The sequence below is a fragment of the Bidens hawaiensis genome, unplaced genomic scaffold, assembly GCF_021521415.1.
Source record: "Bidens hawaiensis isolate Kalapana, Puna unplaced genomic scaffold, B.hawaiensis_p1.1 tig00017050_1, whole genome shotgun sequence".
Taxonomy (NCBI): domain Eukaryota; kingdom Viridiplantae; phylum Streptophyta; class Magnoliopsida; order Asterales; family Asteraceae; genus Bidens; species Bidens hawaiensis.
This window is the reverse complement of record NW_027492581.1, coordinates 303,134-312,327: the sequence shown is the minus strand read 5'-3', so window position 1 is coordinate 312,327 and position 9,194 is coordinate 303,134. Positions and strand designations below refer to the sequence as shown.

General features: G+C 36.3%; 1 pseudogene across 1 annotated transcript; it reads left to right on the top strand.

Annotated features, from left to right (window-relative positions):
* The first annotated feature begins 3,783 nt into the window (after nucleotides 1–3,783).
* On the top strand, nucleotides 3,784–8,562 carry LOC143552905 (protein FAR1-RELATED SEQUENCE 3-like; annotated as a pseudogene). The gene is made up of 5 exons (XR_013138729.1): nucleotides 3,784–6,194; nucleotides 6,642–6,731; nucleotides 7,120–7,269; nucleotides 7,795–7,911; nucleotides 8,521–8,562. The product of XR_013138729.1 is annotated as a protein FAR1-RELATED SEQUENCE 3-like (transcript).
* Nucleotides 8,563–9,194: the final 632 nt, after the last annotated feature.

The window sequence follows — 9,194 nt, the reverse complement described above, 5'->3', positions numbered from 1 at the left end:
ACATCAATTGATTCGTACTTTTTTTATGTTAAGAGATGCATACCAATGTTTGGTTATATTCCTCATAGAACAAGTAAAAATAAATTGGAATTCTTGATGAAATGGTTGTGTTGCATGAGTAAACAATTTTGCATAAACATATACAATGCATTTTTTTTTTCATAAGTTCTTCGACCATCAAAATCTTTGAAGACGAAGATCTTACTTATGAATCATCTGTTACGTTTAAACAATGAAATCATAGTTAAGTCCAAGACCAAAACACGATTGATGCTGCTAAAAAGTACGAGTGACTCTTTCTTTAGTAAACAACAATGAAAAGAAGAGATACAATAACAATAAACCTAGCAAACCCGTTAATGCCATTCCCACTTTGACGAGGGTGATAATAAGGTGGTTTAAGTGTTAAATAGAAGGTTAAAGGTTTAATTCCTTATCCCCTTCAAAGTTAACCCACTACCACTCTTGTCCTTATTACTCACCCCCACCCCTCAAGCTATGTTTTGGACATTTTTTTTATTCTCAACGGGCCCGCTAACACCTTCTCGAAAAGGTGCACATCCAAGTAGGTTAACCGGTCACTAATCGGTTTCTACCTGGAAAAAACCAGCGGTTAGTAACCGTGTTTCATTTTGGCTCAGTTCGGTTAATCGAAACCGGTTTTAGTTTTTAATTTGTTTTATCTAAAACAGTTTTTTCCCCAGTTAACCAATTCGGATTTTTGTGCTTGAAAACCAGTTACTAACCGACCCGATTAACCGGTTAATTAACCGTTGACCATTAACCGGTTTGCAGATATAAATATCTTACAAGGGCAAAACCGTACTTTCCCAACCCTCAGTTTGGTCCCACATGGATTCCCACTTTACACTTGGGGGGTGTTTGGTAGAGGGATTTGATTGGGGAGAAATGGAATTAGAAATATTTCTTTTGTTTGTTTTCCACTTTTCATTTCTATTTCTCTTTCTATTTCTCTAAAACTAGAGAATTCCATTTCTCTTTAAAACAAAGAGAAATCCATTTCTTAGCAGCCTCCTCATAGCATGTCACCACCTCGTCTCCGCCCACCACCTCGTCTCCGCCCGCCACCTCGTCTCCAAGTCTGCAACCGCCACCTCGTCTCCAAGTCTGCAACCACCACCCCGTCTCCGCCGTTCGCAGTGGTGAACACAGAGATGGTAACCGGTTGTAGGTTGCAGGTGGTACGGGTGAACGGGGATTAGGGTTTCAAGTGGTGGTTCGTGGTAGGTCAGGGTTTTCAGATGGTCGGGTGATTGTGGTCGCAGGTGGGTGACAGTGGTGGTGGAAATTGGCGGTGGTCGCAGGTGGCTTCTGATTATCATCATCATCATCGCCACCACAACCACCACCACAAAATCTCCAAAGAGGCAGTGATGACAGATCTGAGCCTCCTTTTTCTATATCTTATGTTCCAAAAATTTGAATCTTTTTAATTTCTTGTGTACTGTGGTTGAAGAAGGGGATTTGGTGGCGGCAGCCGGTGGTGGTGGGCTGTGGTTGAAGAAAGGGCTGTGGTGGTAGTGCTGGTGGTGGTGGGGCTGTGGTGGTGGGGCTGGTGGTGGTGGTGGGCTGTGGTGGTGGTGCTGTGGTGGTGGGGCTACGGTGGTGGGGCTGCGGTGGTGAGTGGTGTCAGGTTGGGTGGAGGTGGGGTTGGGTATGGTAGAGTTCTCTGTTTATTTTCTCGTGTACCAAACAAGAGAAATGATTCTCATTCTCCATACCAATTCTCTTTCTCTACAATTCCATTTCCATTTCTATTTTCACTCCTTTTCCATTCTCTGTACCAAACACCCCCTAAAGTGCTTCGCGGGCTTGGGTCCGAACCACAACTCTGCCCCAAGGCCTAACCCTAACAACCGTTAGATCTTAATCCAACGGTCACCATCGCGCGTCTACATATTACACCCCAAACCTACACGACACCTGACTCACTCTCTCCTCTCGCCGGTGAAACCACAATCGGAACCCTAACGACGGCGGCGATCATTGATTAGGCTTTATCCTCCGTTCGATCAGACATGAATAGGTATACATACATACGTGTACGTATATACGTTTATTTATGTATTTGTGTATCGATGATATTTATGAAGCTAATTATGCATGAACTTACGATCGATTTGATTAGAATTATTAATAACATTGGATTAGAATGACGTGTGATGGTGAAATTGGTGAATAGAAGCTGTACTTGTTGATTTTGTCTACTTTTTATGTGTAATTAGGGTACGGATTGTACTTTTATAACTTAACTGTTCTGTAGGAAGTTCGTTAGTTTAATAAGTGTATGGAAGTGACCGAGGAATTTTCGTTCGATTAACTAAATGAATGAGCACGAACAGAGGCTATGTTCGTTCAGTTGTGTACGTGAACGTTTGATAATGTGTTTTTTTACGTCCGTTTATGTACGTTAATGTTTATTTGTTCATGTTTGGTTTTTAATATTTTTTTAATGATTATCATATGGATTTAATCAAAACTATTAGCTATAAAACAAAAGAGAATATATATGAGTAATATGTGATTAATTTATATGTAAAATTAACATATGAATCTAAATGTTAGAAAAAATACCTATACAAATTTGGTAGTCAGAGTGAAACGTTGGCGCTAACTCGGTCAGCCAAATCGTATAAAATATTGTCGGTGTTAATCTGGTTTGTTTGTTTGTGTTAGTGAACTGTTCACGAACAAGCTTGTTTTCTTAATGAATGAACATGAACAAGAAATTTAGTTCGGTTAGGTGTTCGTGAACTGTTCGATTGTCCAATACAAGCTTAACAAACAAACATGAACAAGATGTTGTTTGGTTCAGTTCGGTTCGTTTACAGCACTGCTTGGTTTTTTATACTTGCATTTTGTTTATACAGTTATATGTAGAAATTAAAATTTCATGCTCAAAGCAAGCTGTTATTGTCAACTTTGAATTTATAGGGTAATTGGTGACTCATATGTCACACAGAAGTCAAGTTGGAGATTGTTAGGTTAAAAAAGGATGAAATCAGAGATTAGGGATGTTTTTTGTGTAATACATTTGGCCTTAAGAATTATGACTTATGAGATATCTTGTTTTTTTGTTTCACTTATCTCTTGACTTGTCTGCACACGTATTAGTAACTTTTAAAGTTTTTAAATCTGACATCCATGTATGATTTATTTAAATTTGCGAAGTATTAAAGATAAGATGGTAAAATATATATGTTGCTCGGTGATACCGGCTCTATAGGGATTTCTTGAACATTGATAATAGGGTTAGAGTATGAAGACTAATCTTGCAGATCCATATCTTTTAATCTGGTTGAATAAGTTGGTGTTATGCCACGTTGTTCGGTAACCACCAAGAAACGTTATGGGATTTTTCATATTCTAGCGTAGGTGTTGGTTCTCTTTTAGGAAACGAATTTTAGTTATTAACAGAGCATGAACTTTATTAACTTTAACAGATATAAATCATGTATATACTCGTACGTGTACAGCGTTTTAATGATCGATTAGTTGCTTAAACAAGAGACTGCTCTTTACGGATATGGTTCTTTTAGTGTTATCAAACACGGAAACTTCTTTATGTAGCAACCCTTATTTTTATCGTTCAGTGTAATATTAAATTTCCTTAAATGTTCGATAAATTCATGTTAAGACTTAATACTCTGAAGTATAATGTCACTATCTCCGACTGCAATTAATTATCTTAGAAAGCAATTAAAAACTGCATTTGTTATGTTTCTGGTATTCGAGTCGATCGGAATATGCAATAGCATTATGATGGTGGACAAAACCTGTTGTCCATTTTTGTTCCATTATAAACATTCAAACTTCCAAATTAGCAGACTTTTCCTTTTGGTAATCTTTTTATTATGATATCGTGTGTGTATTTGACCAGCATGTTTTTCTCTTCTATTTCAGGATAAAAAGCCGTCTATGAATTTTGCAGCTAACCAAAGATGGAGAAACATAATGGACTATTGATAAAACATTCATACAAGTGCTCTTTGACATGTATGTTGGACTCATGAGTGTAGAACAGGATAGCATGGGGCAACATGGTGTTGACTTTAACCAATTTGATGGGTTTAGTAATGGTACAGATTCAGCTGGAATTTCCCCGTTGCAAAACAAAATCAGCTTAACTGACCCACACGTGGGTTTGGAATTTGCTTATGTGGACGCTGCCAAATCTTTCTACAACGAGTATGCTAAACGGTCCGGGTTCAGCACACTAGTCAATCAAAACACTGATGCAACCACTGCAAAGTTTGACTTTTTGTGTGCAGCATCGATTTGCAACTGTAATGCAATGCTTAGAATCGAATTAAAAAGTCAAAATAGCTGGGTGGTTACAAAGTTCATCAAGGAACACAACCACCCCCTGACAAGTTCCCGTAAAGTGATAAATCACAATAGACAAAAACGACATTTATCGGGTGCTACAAAGAATAATGCATCTGAAAGTTACCCAATTGCAGGATCTGTTCCAAATGGAGTAATGTATCTTTCTAGGAATGCATCTATGGAATCAAACCATGTGGCCCAGATTCCAGATTCTGTAACTAATTCTGTTAGACATGCAACTAATAAGAGGTCGTTAGGGAGAGACGCCCAGAATCTTCTAGATTATTTTAGGAAAATGCAAGCTGAAAACCCGGGTTTTTACTATGCAATACAACTGGATGATGATAACCGTATGGCTAATGTGTTTTGGGCTGATGCTAGATCAAGAACTGCTTATAGTCATTTTGGTGATACGGTTACATTCGATACGATGTACCGAGTGAAACAATATAAGGTCCCAGTTGCTCCTTTTACTGGGGTCAACCATCATGGTCAAACAATTTTATTCGGTTGTGCATTGCTTCTAGATGAATCTGAGTGTACATTTACATGGCTTTTTAAAACATTTCTTGCTGCCATGAATGATCGTGCACCCATTTCTATAATCACTGATCCCGAGAAATCAATACAAGCTGCTGTTTCACATGTTTTCCCAGGAACTCGTCATTGCTTCAACAAGTGGGATGTATTAAGAGAGGGTCACAAAAGGTTGGGTTACGTTTGTCAGGTGCATCCTGAATTTCAAGTTGACTTGTATAATTGTATCAATTTGACAGATACGCATGATGAGTTTGAAGCAAGATGGGATATTATTCTCAATAAATATGATCTTAAAAGGAGTGATTGGATGCACTTATTATACACCACACGACAGCAGTGGGCCCCAGCATATTTTCGTGATACATTCTTTGCCGGAATTGCATTAAATCATGGTTTTGAGAGCTCGTTTTTTGATGGTTATATGAATGAGCACACCACTATACCTTTATTTTTTAGACAATATGAAAGGGCTTTAGAAAACTCATTCGAGAAGGAAATAGAAGCAGATTTTGATTCATTGCTCACTACACCATCATTGAGAACACCATCACCAATGGAGAAACAAGCAGCAAATTTATACACAAAAACAATATTTTCAAAGTTTCAAGAAGAATTAGTTGAAACTTTTGTGTATACTGCAAATAGGATTGATGGTGATGGTACTGTACTGTAAGCACATATAGGGTTGCAAAGTTTGAAGATGATCAAAAAGTATATATCGTTTCCTTAAATGCTGGAGAACTAAGAGCAAATTGCAATTGTCAAATGTTTGAGTATTCAGGAATCCTTTGTAGACATATGTTGACAGTTTTCACCGTCACAAACATACTCACATTGCCATCTCATTACATTCTAAAGAGATGGACAAAGAATGCAAAATGCAATATTTCATTAGATTTATATGTAAACAGGCCCGAGTCATTAAGTGCTCGTTACAACCAATTAATCCGGGAAGCGATTAAATTTGCTGAAGAAGGGGCGGTTGCTCCCGATACCTTTACTGTTGCAATGACGGCACTTAGAGAAGGAGTGAAGAATGTGTCGGCTGCAAAGACGAATGTGGCAAGTTTTGCACCGCCACCTAGTTCACGGGCCAAGGTCACCTGCACCTGCTATGACACCTTCATTGTGGCCCCGCTATGACACCTTCATTGACACCTTCATTGTGGCCCCGCCAAGATGAAGTAACAAGACGGTTTAATCTTAATGATGGTGGGCTTCTAGCTCCTCCTGCTACTGACTTGAATCTCCCGCGTATGGCCCCGGTTTCTTTGCGCCGTGATGATGGACATCCTGATAACATGGTATGATACTATGACATGTTGTGTCTTGCTTTATGATTTTTTCCTCTTTTTATTGTTATGTTATGCTTTTATTCCTTGCACCGCGTATGGCCCAAACTTTAAAACCGGGTGTTTTGAAATGCTTGGTAGCTAAAACCTTGTAAATCACTTTATTAAAAACATTCTGTTATCATTTTAACAATATAGTTTATATAGTACCTGTTAAATCAGTTTTTCTTTTTTTAAATTTTAGATTATTATAATATAATATTTCTAGTCATATCTGCCACGCTAATTGTTTATAAACGCCTAAACCTTTTGTACAAAGAGTGGATCAGGTCAACTCACCTTGACCAGTACCGAAAATCCTTGTTTTGACCCGTTACTCAACCCGCCCATTTGGCATTGTGCTGTTACATATTCTTTTTCCTGTTATGTATGATTGCATTCTTTATATCTGTCACGCAGGTGATTCTTCCTTGTCTTAAATCAATGACATGGGCGATGGAAAATAAAAATTTGCCTCCACCAAACAGAGTAGCTGTCATAAATCTAAAGGTATGCATTTAACGTTATCCTTTTTATATGCTAATTTGTCTTAGTTGCTTATTTCATAAATATTTTTAATGATATTAAATCCCTTACCAATGAAATTTTTTGGACATAGACAACCAGCAAGAGAGAAGTTCAAATCTTTGCAATATATTTTTTTGTTTTTGTTTTTTGCAATTTTAATAAAACTTTGTTCTAAGGGGGCAAATGACTTTTATAATTTTGTGTGTCGGTGCGTGTTTGATGAATAGAGCAACATCATCTTATTTCCACCAAAACAGTATACCAAACTCTTTTAAGGCTATTAAAAGATGAATATCAGTTTGATGCTTTTTTGTACATAGCTTATTATCTTATTTGGTTATCTCTGATATATAATTATTGATATTTCTAGTTACAAGATCATAAAAGGACGCCAGCAAATGAATCAGAGGTTAAGTTTCAGCTTTCAACAGTTACTCTAGAGCCGATGTTGAGGTCAATGGCTTACATTAATGAACAGCTATCTGCTCCTGCTGATAAGGTTGCTGTCATTAGTTTGAAGGTACAACATCTAGAAACTAAATAGTTTCCATAAAAAAATGATTATGAGTGGCCAGTTTATTGCAGTTGAGATTTTAGCATGAAGTAGATTGCTATAAATATTAGAGGTGGCAAAATGGGTGGATAAGGTATGTTGTGTAATGGATCAAAATGGGTAAATTTTTCATACGAGACAGGTCGGTAGGGTCGACAACACTTTTGTCCTAAATTTTATTTACTGTAAAAATAAATAGTGTCAACTATGTTTACAGAATTACACTCTTTTTAGATTAATTTAATTATTTGAGTAATATGATTTAGGATGTTTCAGGCATTAAAAATATATTTTTGACTTCGGGCCCATTTGACCCTATTATTTCTCTTTACCTGTTTGACCCATTAGAGTTAAAATATAACCGACTAATTCATTAAAAAATGGACTAAAACTGCCACCTCAAGTTAAATATGAACTCACATACATAAGCTCAGCTTATATATTTTCAGTTTTCATACTCACCTTCAAACTAATGTGATGATGTGCTTTCAGCTTCAAGATACCGACACTAGTACAGGAGAATCTGAGGTGAAATTTCAGGTGTCTAGGGACACATTAGGCGCCATGTTGAGATCAGTGGCTTATATTCGGGAACAGCTCTCAAATTCAGTAAGTTTCATTCAATCCATTCGATTTTTAATATCGTTATCAGCAGTTATTTCTATTTTATTAGAATGGCCAAAAAGACGTAAAATTATTTGTTATTTTATATGTATCATTTTTTAAGCATATAGAGTCTAAATTCTCGCATTTGTTTTCCTTATAAGATACCAAGATACAATTTTAGATATGCTAAACTTTACATTGATACAAATGGGATTTAATTTAATATATTAGAGTTTATGTGGAGAAACAAAGCTTCTCACATAACTTATTATTATTATTATTATTATTATTATTATTATTATTATTATTATGACCCATAATAACCATAATTGGTTACATTTGCCAGACCTATACACATAACTATAAAAGTTATGGAAAGTTAAGTTTATAATAAACATAGATCATGACAATTTAAATCCAGTATATTCATTTAAATAATAACATAAATAAAAGCTCATACATACATATTACATCATTTGTTCTAAAATAGTTAATCTGGCTTTCTAACTATTACTTCAAATATATCATGAAAAAGAACTTTTTCTTACCAAAATTTCTCTCGATATTTCTATGATAAATTGCGGATTATAAGAAAGATGATCTATTTTGCAGGTTGAACCCGGAGAGATTCTATCAAAGAGGCCGAGAAAATAGAAGGCCCGTAATGTCAACAAGACATTAGAGGTTTTGTTTTACAGATATGTTAGTTGTTGATTACATATTGTTTGTTATTTTAATTAAGATAGAAAAAAAGGTGTCGTAGGTTATCGCCTGAATGAAACTTTTGTTTTCGTGTTTTATCATCATTGATGCTGTGATCTGATGTATATACTTTTTGACCGTATCAAATCAAGATTTAGAATCATCGTTGATAATAGTTGTTTATTGGCCTGGCCCTTTGTTGGATTTTAAACCAAATTGTTTTGTGTTTTTTTGTAAATGCTTTATTGTTTATTGCTTTATTGTTTCTCCTGCATTTGGGGAAATTGTTTCATCTGATCGGAGGTGGTGTACGTCTTCGCCTCTCTCATCTCAACTTTAAGGACCGTATCGGCTCCCAACAATGGTTCTTCATCAGGATTGACCACCGATTTCTGTCACCTTTGCACCCTTGCATCATTGAAGAACCCTTTCGAATAAGCCGCCCTTGTTCTCTATGGGTAGATAATTTCAAGAAAACAAGTCTGCTGTGATCAATCAAAATGGACAGACATTGTCATTAGTTGATACATTTGGATGAGAAATTGGTTATACAAGACTCTTGACTAATAAACTCTTATGATGCT